This window comes from Lathyrus oleraceus, chromosome 5, assembly GCF_024323335.1.
Source record: "Lathyrus oleraceus cultivar Zhongwan6 chromosome 5, CAAS_Psat_ZW6_1.0, whole genome shotgun sequence".
Lineage (NCBI taxonomy): Eukaryota > Viridiplantae > Streptophyta > Magnoliopsida > Fabales > Fabaceae > Lathyrus > Lathyrus oleraceus.
This window is the reverse complement of record NC_066583.1, coordinates 430,204,765-430,217,148: the sequence shown is the minus strand read 5'-3', so window position 1 is coordinate 430,217,148 and position 12,384 is coordinate 430,204,765.

Genomic DNA, 12,384 nt, shown 5'->3' with positions numbered 1-12,384 from the left:
ATCTCATCGTTGTGCCAAACTATGTCACCTTCATATGGAGGTCAGTATTCCTCCATTGGTAGCACCAAGAAGCCTTTGTTATAGACATTCATGACAATGATGGCCTTGTGAACATCAGATAGATGGTTGTAAGCGTCCTAGCGAGTATGTGTGCATGCTGCAATGACATGAGAGCAAGGAATGCAGAAGGCCGGAAATTTTCCACAGTCGCACCAACTTCTGTTTAGTTTGACAGCATAGGCTAAATTTGGTCTCCCTTTATTATGGTCCATTGTTTCCTGCACGCTAAAATTTTGTCTATGACGGTCAAAGACTGTTACCGCGTGTGTGCTAGCTTTGATGCTCCCCTCTTTCATGACTTTCATGCAACACTCACTGAATATTTGCCCAGACATTAACACCGCACTCCATCTTTCACCCCTGGTTGCGAAGGTAGAAGCCAACCTATAATAGGTTGATCTAACCAAGGCGGTTATTGGCAGATTTCTAATGCCTTTGAATACGTCGTTCATGCATTCCATAAGGTTTGTTGTCATGTGACCCCATAGACAACCTTCGTCAAATGCCCTTGTTCACTGCTATACTAGTATGTTATTCAACCATCTTCCTATATCTTCATTAGATAGTCTAATTTCATCACGGTAATATTGAAATGACAACTGAGTTAGAGCATACCCAACATTCACCACTTTCTTGTGAAGGTTCTTATCTTTTATTACACGTATGAAGTTTTGTGCAATATGTCTAATGCAATAGACATGGGTAGAAGGAGGGTCATGCCATTCGTTGTCATGGTTATTGTAAGCACTCTCAATGACAGCATGTCTATCAGAAATCAAACAGAGATTAGCTTGTGGAGCCACATGTATTCTGAGATGTCGAAGAAATAAACCCCAACCACCATTAGTTTCACCTTCAACTAGAGTAAAGGCAATGGGAAAGACATTGTTGTTTCCGTCTTGTGCAACCGCCATAAGCAAAGTACCCTTGTATTTGTCGTATAACCATGTTCCATCAATTTGAATAATAGGTTTGCAGAATGCAAAATCTTTGATGCATGGGTCAAACGCCCAAAAGAGACGGTGAAAGATTCTATTACCAGTAACACAGGGTCCGTCCAGCGTCATTGCTGACAATGTCTCCATAATTGCAATAGTTCATGGCACATATGTTTTTAGTGCCCATAAAAACCGTGGTGATTCTTTGTATGAATCCTCCCAGTTGTCAAATACATGTTCAACAACCTTTGTCCTCGCAATCCATGCTTTCTTGTGATATGGGGTATAATTATATCTTGTTCTGATATGAGATATAATTATACTTACCTTCACTGATGGGTCTTTGTTAACAAGTGGCAAAATATCTTGACATATCAATGCGACGCTTAATTTACGGTGATTTTCTTCAACGTTAGTTGCAATGCAACTGTGAGGTAGGTCTATTGAAGCTATCTCCCAAGAGTCGCTTTTGTTTTTGTAAGACGCAACCAACCAAAACTTACAAAGGATGTTACGACATTCGATGACATACCTTCTCGAATCAGTGTGTTTCACTGTGAAATCAACAGAGTTGTTCATGTGGAATTTTTTGATAGCTCGCACACATTCTTCTTTAGTGCGGAACATGTATCCCACCTTTAACTCGCCTTCTGGTCATGGATACGGGTTATAAAAAACATTGTTGGATGTTTCATCGACATGTAGATCCAAGTTTGTCATATGTTGAGGCGGATTGTAGACATGACTAGGAGGTAATGACGCTGTTTGATCATCATCTTCAATGTCGTTGTTCAACCTCTTTCATCTATAACAACCTCTTTCATCTACAACCAACCTCTTTCAATGTCCTCTATAACATCAAATCTTTCATCTGCAACAACCTCTTTCATCTACACCAACCTCTTTCATCTCCGACAAGATGTTTATCCTCACAATGGGAGAATCGCACAGAGGAACAATTGCAAACATAGCAACTTATGTAAGTGTTTAATTCTTTTGTTATTTGTCTAGAGTACCTTTTAATAACATATCAACTTAGTAAAGTATTTTGTTGTTTCTTTTATAGGATGTTTCAAGGTTCCGTACTCAGGTCCACGGATATGCCCACATGGACCCGATGATTCAACCGTATGGACTGCATGCACACCGATCATAAGATTCACAATTGTGGAGATGCACAACAATGATCGTGTGAAGTTACAGTTCGATATGCTTTAACACATCCCGGATCCCCCAGCAAACCTAGGAGAATGGCATATGCACAAAGTTAACGACAAATGGAACTTCAATCCATGGAAAAGCTTCGTTAGATCTGAGTGTCGCAAATGGAAGCACCGCCATGACCATGTCTTAATTGACGCAGTGATGTCAAATGAAGAAAAACCAAGTCGTACTTATATGGCTTGATACAGATCGGTTGGTTTTGAGTTTATCGCCAAGGATATGTACCTATACGACCCACGCCAACAAACTTACACACCAAACACCTCAACATCTAACCCCCAACAACATTGTCAGACCGGTTACACACAACCTCTTATCCGTCAAACTTTTTGTTCCACAAACACACAAACATACAACCCTAACATGCCATACACCCAACCACAATACCAAGAGCATACCCCGTACCACCACCAACAAATAGATCATCAACCAGAGACCCAACATCGCTTCACACCCAACACATCACCCTACCAAAGCCGCCTTAGCCAGAACACTAAACGATCATTTAACACCAACCGTCCCTCCTCCTACCATAGCCAAGAAGCCCAAACCTCACAAAACTGAAACCTTCAACAACTCTATCTCTACCAAACACCACAACAATCTTTCCAACCTTTCCTCGACGCATTCACACCAATGTCTCCCTTCAACCGTCTTGGTCGCCCACCAACAAGCCAGACACAACCAACTGCTCTAGCATGGGTCACGAACTCAGCTATGACGGTACACCTTCGATGCATACTCAAGACTATGATTTGTCTGACTATCTCAACAGGCCATCTTCTGCAGTTGGTAGTGATGTATTTGGGCCCTCGGATGGTCAAACACCAGTGGTGAATCATCAACGTGGGTTAAGGTCACGGGTTCGTGTAGCTAGGGGATGTGGGACCAGAGGTCGGTTAGGTGATCCCGGTCATCAACATTAGTCTTTTTTATGTAAACAGGAATTTATATTAATATGAATTGGTCCTATTTCGAAATTATGTATCACGTAAACTGTTTTTGATTTTTTTTGTGCAAAATACACTGAGGTGCCAATCCAATTGACATCTCCTTTCAAACCATACACATGGGCGCCAATTGAATTGGCTGCACCATGTGCCCTATCCAATCCAATTGGCGTCTCCTCTCTAATTTTAAGAGGAGGCGCCAATTGGATTGGCGCCTCCTCCTAAAAATGGGGTAGTTTGGGATTTTTTTTGAAATCAAGGTTCTTTTGAATTTTTTTTGAAAAACTGAGTTATTTTAGTAAAAAATTCAAAAAAAACTATTGCCATAGAAATATTATTTTTTCAATTATACATAAACTAGAATATATATACCTGACTTAGAGAAAATAGAAAATCAAAAGAGTCTTGAAAACCAAAAGAGTTTGAAGGGAAATTAAATAAGTCGAGAGATAGTCTATCTTTATCATATACAATCAATTCCAATCTACAAAATATGTCAAGCAACTCTATAATTTGATAATTTCAATTTATTTTTAAGAAACTCTTCTTTAATGAAATAAGGAATTAAAATTTAGGAAAACTGAAATATAATTAAGGTGACAATCTATTTGGATATATTTAAATAGTAATTGAAAAATAAATAAACAAACAATTTATTATTAATAATTTATTCAAAACAATTTAAATATTTAATCATGAATTATTAATTAAACATAAAATCATTCTATCTATCAATTATTATATTTTTAATAAATCTGATATCCATTTAATATTATTTAATATAATATGGACCATTATTTAATAATGTAAACTCATTTTGATATACCCGTGTAGTGTTGTATGGTAAAGGTTCTATGTAGGGTGATAACGATAAGTCGTCTTTAGGCAAGGCAACGTTCATATGAACCCTCAAAAAGGTCCCGCCTCGTCCTCAGACATTTTTCTATCGCTCAATTATGGAAATATGGGATGAGACATTTCTAGGAAAAAGAAAACTCAAAGTCAGTATCTACCCACGTTCTATTGGAATAATCCACCATTAACTAGATGGGTAATGACAAAATCCTTGACCCAAGACACCTCTATAAATACTTCTCCCCCAAAGGGAGAAAGGGGATCTTAACTCATACAGATCATAACTTAGACCTAAATAGATACAAACCCCACGCTGATACAAAATCTCTCACCTCACCTGAGCATATTATGCAAGTTAGATTCGATCAAGTGAAAACTTTGAAGAAAAGTGGTTTCTTGCAAAGGAGTAGCGTGGTATGATGGATTATCTTGGTAAATCTTCGGTTACAATAATTTGCAATTTGAATTCGATTGAGAGAAAGCTTTGAAGAGCGAAGGGTTTTTACAAAAGAGTAGCATGAGACGGTGGATTTGTTACACCCCGATTTTGACCCTGATTCACCTATTCAACATGTTCATTATAGCTATGGCATCTCTACATAGCATAACATGCATTTCATACCGCATAATGCCTAGAATATTAGTCAAAATAATTTTTTGGATCTACAGGCAAACCGGTTGAATTAATTGTCAAATGTGCGTCAAATCAACGGGCAATTTTTTTTTTAAATCAAGCTTGCAGATATCAGTTTTATTAATCTATGTTTCGTGTAGTTTAATCTGGTATGCTCGATTTATTTTTTAGCTAATTTTCCAGGCACTTTTTAATCCGTCTGAGTGTTTTAACCGGGCGTTTTTCATTTCAAAATTTGACAAAAACATGTATGTTTCCGAGTAATTTATTTTGCACTGATCATTATGGCGCAGTCATTTTAATTTTTCGGTCATTTTTATGCCCGATTTTTTTATTCATTTTATCCTTGTTGTTAGTCAAAATGTCGGCATATTTAGTTAAGCTTTTGTTTGTTTAGTTTAGTTTTACTTTGCTTAGTTTGCTTTAATTTATTTATTCCAAGACTCACTTTTATAATAAAAAAAACAAAACAGAAAAACATTTGAGGCATTGGATCCTCATCCAGATACCCACTCATCAATGACTCATAAATAATGTTTTCCATTCGTAGTAGGACACACGTTTTCCCTGTTGTGCGAATCCACTCACATTTTCTTGCGGTTATTAGAAGAGAGGACTCAATTCTTTTTATTTTTAGATGAAACAGGTTACTCAAGGCCATCTGGAATGCACTAAGCGGTTGTTTTTTTTCTTCCAAATTTGAGAAGGAAAAAAAGACCAATTAGAAAAGGACACATGTCTGATTTTGAAAAAAAAAGGAAAAGGAAAGTGCGATCACCAATATATGAGGCAGAAAGAGTGGGCCACGCGATTCTACCTTGAAAATAACAATGTCCTCTCTCAGATAAAAGGAAGGGATTCTTATTCACTAAGGGAGATTTTTATTTTATTTTATAATCTTCTGCACTTTAGCTTCCTCCTTCCTCCTTCCACCATTCATCATTTAACCTTCATAAGGCCACTGAGTCACGCACCTCCCTAACCTCCCTTCACCAAACGTCAACCACCAAATACACACCCCACTGTCACTGAGCTCAACGAAAAGCTCATCACCTCTAAATTGTGTATCAAGTTCACGCCTTTACTAACGAAACTCCTTCAAGTTTCGAAAATCACCGCCACTAGATCTCCTTTTTCCGAAGAAATTCATTCTCTCCGGCCATTTTTCGTTTCTCGTACGAAGTTCATCAACAACTCCATTACATTTCTGCAACTCAGCAAGGTTTAGAAATCACATGGCACTAGATTCGATTGGGTTTCGCGTATTCCCGACGAGAGCTCTCTCATTTCAGCTACACCACGACGACACAAACTCAGCAACAATAATATGACTCCTTTTCGCTGTTAGATTCCTCATTTCATATGATTCGACAACAACTACAACAAATACAATAGTAACTTGCAGCAGTGTAAATCCGCAATTAGGTAACGATTGTGAGTATCTACTATTTTCCATTTCGATTTTATTTTGTTTCATTCGACTTTTGGTTTATATTATATTCATTTATTATGTTGTTTCTGTTTGGATTTAATCATGCGGTTGTCGTGTGCGTTTCTTTGTCGAGTCGTTGAGAACTCCGTTTCTGTACATGCCTCACTTTTGTTACCGGAAAGTTTGTTCGGTGTATCTACTGTGCATTTTCAGTTGGTGTTTCACTACTGTTTTCGCTTAAATGGCTTGCTTTTAAAAATGCATACCGAGTTTATGTTGATTATTTGTTTTGATTCCGCACTTGTGTTTTCGTTTGGGTTTATTCATTTTCTCTTACGGTTATGTCGGCTTGTCTATGTTGTTATCTGATTTATAGTGATTCGAGCATATTACGATTATATTTTTTATTGTGTCATCGTGATACGGAAGTCATTGTGTTTTCTTTCATGCATGACTGTCTGGTATAACGTTGCAGACAATGAATAATAACATGTTGCTACTGTTCCATTGAGGGTGGTTATGTTTTCTTTGTTTTTCATGTTGTTTCATGTTACATATGTTGTTTGTTGCATGATAGTTGTTGATTCTAAGTGTTGGCAGCAATTTTGGTAAAACAAAGAGTGTTCACAAGATGTTATGTGTGATGTCTTAACATGAGATATCCTATGTACCTGCTGGAGTTCAAGAACATGTTCATGCAGGATTGTTTCAGAATGTCATACACAAGGTCATGGCATCTGATATATGTGTACCTGCTGAAGCTTAAATGAAAGACATGTTCATGCAGGATTGTTTCAAGATGTCATACACAAGGTCATGGCATCTGATATGGTTGTACCTGCTGGAAGTTATAAAAGGAATTATGGAATCATGCAGGATTTTTCCAGGATGTCAGACCCGATGTCATGACATCCTGTACACAAAACATTCAGTGTGAATGTCTGGTGTTTTGTGATTGCACAATTAATGGCAATCTATGTATGATTGAAGATCTGATTTGCAGGCGCATTCAATCATGGATTACAACCTGATTTACTTATTTTCCAAAGAGATCTAACCAGCTGTCATAAGAAGATTTGATTGGAAAATAGATTTAGGGTTTTTTAAGATGTCCAAGCCCAGCTGAAAGCTTCTATAAAAAGGGACTTGGAAAACCTGTTTTACAACACAACCAATACTGAGCGAAATATATAGAGAGAGAGCTAGGGTTTGTGTCTGTTTAGTCGTGAGACTTGTAAGCCACTCAAGTCATCTTTTGATGATTAAATTGGACTAATTTGTGGTTGTAATTTGTCACTCTAAAGCTGTTAAGCAAGAGTGTGTGTCTACTTGATCAAAGCTGTGAAGCAAGATCAAGTGTGTGTCTTCTTGATCAAAGCTGTGAAGCAATATCAAGAGTGTGTCTTCTTGATTGAAACTGTGTAGTAAAATCAAGAGTGTGTTATTGAAAAGTGTTTTCTTTTCTCAAGGGATTGTTGTTTAAGATCACATGTGTGATTGTAGGGAAGTGAGTGGGTTATCATATCTAAGAGTGCTTAGGTAGAAATTGCACGGGTAGAGATTAGGTGAGAAAGACTGTAACTTGTTGAAGTGTACGGAGAGTCTTTGAACTGATTCTATTTTAGTGAATTTCCTTCCTGGCTTGGCAGCCCCCAGACGTAGGTGAGTTGCACCGAACTGGGTTAACAATTGCTTGTGTCATTTGCTTTACCATTTTGTATCTCTATCTTGTTTGTGTTAACAGATATTAGTGTCGTGACATTACATTCTACATCTTATATCTGATACCAGAATTTCAATTGGTATCAGAGCAGGCATCCTGCTCTGGTTCTGGGTGAGATCTAGGGACAATACTTTCTGGTACAATGGAGAGAGATGGAGGATCTGTTCACAGACCACCAATTTTGGATGGTTCTAACTATGACTATTGGAAACCTTGAATGGTAGCCTTTCTAAAATCTCTTGATAACAAGGCTTGGAAGGCAGTGTTAACAGGCTGGGTGCATCCTGTAATTACTAAAGAAGGAGAAGCCACTATTGAGAAGAAGTCTGAAGAACAATGGTCCAAGGAGGAGGATGATCTAGCCCTTGGAAATTCTAAAGCATTAAATGCAATATTCAATGGGGTAGACAAGAATATTTTCAGGTTGGTAAACAACTGTGAAGTGGCCAAAGATGTTTGGGACATTCTCAAGACCACTCATGAAGGCACCTCGATGTCTAGACTTTAGTTGCTCACCTCCAAGTTTGAAAATTTAAGGATGAAAGAAGATGAGAATATCCATGAATTTCATATGAGTATCCTTTAATTAGCTAATGCCTCAAGAGCCCTGGGAGAAAAGATGTCAGATGAAAAATTGGTAAGAAAAATACTCAGGTCACTACCTAAGAGATTTACTATGAAAGTAACTGCCATAGAAGAATCTCAAGACATCTCCAACATGAGAGTTGATGAGCTGGTTGGTTCTCTCCAAACATTTGAGATGGGATTAAATGATGGCTCTGAAAAGAAAACAAAAAACATTGCCTTCATATCAAGCACAAAAGAAGAAAATAGTCAGGATGTTGATGAAGATTTGGCCAATGAAGTTGCAATGCTGGGGAGACAGTTCAACAGATTGTTAAAAAAAATGGATGTAAGATCCCAGGCAAATGTCAAGAACATCTCATCTGACATCAACAATGGAAGAAGAGCAAGGTCAGATGAAAAACCCAAAGAAGGAAAAGAAGTAAAGTGTTATGAATGTGATGGGTATGGACACATTAGAACTGAATGTGGAACCTACCTCAAGAAGCAAAAGATGAGTCTTACTGCCACCTGGTCTGATGAAAGTGATACTGAGGAGGCTGCAAATCTGGTGACTGCATTGACAGGAAAATGGGGCTCTGATGAAGACTCAAGTGATGAAGAAGTGACCTTTGAAGAGTTGGCCTCTACCTACAGAAAGTTGTATCACAAAAGTATGGAGTTGTGTAAACAGGTTGAAAGCCAGAAGAAGGGGATAACTCAACTTGAGAATGAGAAGGTAGAACAATTGAAAACCATCTCCAAATTAAAAACAGAAGCAGTGGCCCTAAAGGTCAAGCTAGATGAAAGTCAACAAGTTGAAAGCCAGAAGATAGTGCAGCTGGAGAATGAAAAGGCAGAACATGTGGAAACCATCTCCAAGTTAAAAACTGAAGCTATGCTCTTAAACTCAAAACTAGAAGAGATGACAAAGTATGTAAGGATGTTAAACAATGGATCTGACTCCTTAGACAAGATTCTCCAAACTGGACTAATCACAGGAGACAAATCTGGAATAGGGTACTATAATAGTAAGAGCAGTCCTGAGATGTCACAACATCACAGGAGAAGACAGTAGAAAGGGAAACACCAAAGATGGAGATGCCATTACTGTGGGAAATTTGGTCACCTAAAACCCTTCTGCTATAAGCTGTATGGTTACCCTACCTCTGTCCATAAACACTCACTATCAACAACACATGCCTATCAACAAGAAGCAATGGGTTCCTAAGACTAATGTTACAAGTCTATTAGCTCACATTCCCATCAGAATCTCAGCCAAAGAAGAATGGTATTTTGATAGTGGATGTTCCAGACACATGACTGGAAACCAAGACCTGCTAACTGACTTGCATCATCATACCATAAGCCATGTATCCTTTGGAGATGGAGCAAAAGGTGAAATCAAAGGAACATGTAAGCTTGATTGTCTTGGAGTTCCTAAACTTGACAAGGTTCTACTTGTTAAGGGCTTGACTGCAAATCTAATAAGCATCAGTCAACTATGTGATCAAGGTCTAAATGTTAACTTCACCAAAACTGAATGTCTAATTTTTAACAAAGATAGTGAAGTGATTATGAAAGGAATCAGGACCAAAGACAATTGTTACATGTGGAGCTCTCAAATGGGTTTTTCCTCATAGTGTTCCTATGACAAAGAGGAAGAGATGAAAATAGCTGCTAGAAGAACCCTCAAGAGTAATGAGAGACAAGTCTGTGGGAAATGTCAGACAAGGATGTCACACCAGAAGCTCAGACTTAAACTCACTTTCAAAGGAGAAAAGGTCATGATGGCCCAAATAGCTGAGAAGTTATATCAAATGGGTGGACATGTGACTAAGCATATGCAGTCTGGAATTGGAAAGAGCTTTGTTGGAACTGGACCACAAGGGACTATGTGTCTATCTCAAAGCAAAAGTACCAAGAACAATGTGGAGAAGATTGAGATGAAGAGTGAAAGGACTCCTGCTCCTACACATTTGAAAGAAAAAAATGATGTTGATGATGAAAGTATATCAGATGAAAGCAGTTGTTCTCAACTAGGTTGGATGAAACTACTGATAATTACATATAATGTCACACACGATGTCATGACATTGTATTATGACAACCTGTATGTTGCAACTATGTCCAAAAATCATATTCAGCACAGTTGGACCAAGTACATTATTTGCTGTCATCACCCAATTAGAAAATATGTGGAAAACAAATTCTTAGTTCTAAAGCATGAAATGCAACTAGCTGACAAGGCTGCAGGGGATTTGGATGATATTCACCTTAAATATGTAAGAGGGAAATTAGGGATTTGGATTCTTGAGAAATTATGGCAATTAATATGGAGTGGAAAAGGTAATAAAAATAGTGTCTGCCCAATTAAAAGAAAGAGCCACATTAATGATGAATCATTACCTTATATTGGAAATAGTATCTATGTCATATGCACACGCTACCTGAACAGAACTCTTTCCATCTTCATCAAAACTCTCAGAGGACCTCTGCTAGGGCAAAGAACTTTCTCTCAAAAGTTCAACAACATGTCTCAACATCCTTCATCATCTGGGTCAAAACCCTCTCATCATGCAAAGACTCCCTCCATGGAGTTTCTAGATGAAGATGTGTTGGATGTCACTCCTCTGTGTGTGATACCCGGTGATGCCCCAGGTCCCTCTTCCACTGCTGGAAGTAAACAAGGTAATATCCCTGATAAATCTCCTCTTCTAAAGGACATGCATTATGCTGATCGTGCCATTAGGAACCTAGTTACTAGGATACTAAGTGAAGGGAATTCAGTCAAGGGTGTTTCTACCCCTCTGTCCAGAAGGGACCCCTCTCCTGAGGAGGAACCCCAAGCTGAGAAAGATGATGACTCATCTAGGTCAGAAAAGGAAGTGGCTGCTGAGGGGCTATGTTCTCTAGGAAAAACCCTACCTAGCAAGAAACCAGCAAATATGTCTCAGGAGAATACTATTAACCTAGAGGTAGAAAGCTTTGAAGAAGAGGATGACACTTTGGTCCATCTTATAAAACCAAGTGTAGCTGAGAAACTGAGGACTAGAAAAGGAAAAAGTTTGGCTAAAATGAGAACAGCAAGAAGAGTGAAAAAGGCTGTTGGTGTAGGACCCTCCAAATCTTGGAGTAAAGTTGAGGTTAGGAAAAGGAAAGAAAGAGACAGTTCTGACTCTGATAAGGATGTCGAAGACGATATCCCAGACATCTCCCCTGCAAAAAGGCAGGCTGTTAAGAAGTCTCCTGACAAAGCTGCTGTTGTGCACCTAAACAATATCTCCTTCCATTTAGAAGATGGTGCTGCAAAATGGAAATTTGTCATTCAGAGGAGGGTAGCTGTTGAAAGAGAGCTTGGAAAAGAGGTTGTAGAGGTAAAGGAAGTAACTGATTTGATCAAAAATGCTGGACTAATGAAGACTATGGTTGCTCTACCCCAATGTTATGAGGGGTTAGTAAAAGAGTTTATTGTGAATATTCCTGAGGATATTTATGAAAGGAGCAGTAGGGAGTTCTGCAAGGTGTTTGTAAGGGGTAAATGTGTGAAATTCTCACCAAGAATTATCAACAAGTTCCTAGGAAGAGGAACTGATGGAGGAGTGGAACTAGAGACTACAGACAATGAGGTCTGTAGGATTTTTACAGCTGGCCAAGTTAAGGAATGGCCTAGTAGGAATCACTTATCAGTTGGCAAGCTCACTGTCAAATATGCCATCTTACACAAGATTGGTTCAGCCAACTGGGTGCCTACTAATCATATCTCTACCATCTCCATTGGTCTTGGCAGAATCATTCATGCAATTGGAACCATGATAAACTATGACTTTGGAAGGTTTGTATTTGATCAAACTATCAGACATGCCTCCACAAATGCTGTGAAGCTGCCCATTGCCTTCCCATCCATTATTTGTGGTATTATCTTGAGTCAACAACCAGACATACTCAATACAAATGGCATTCCAAGCAGAAGAAAGCCCCCACTATCCATTCATTATAAGCTG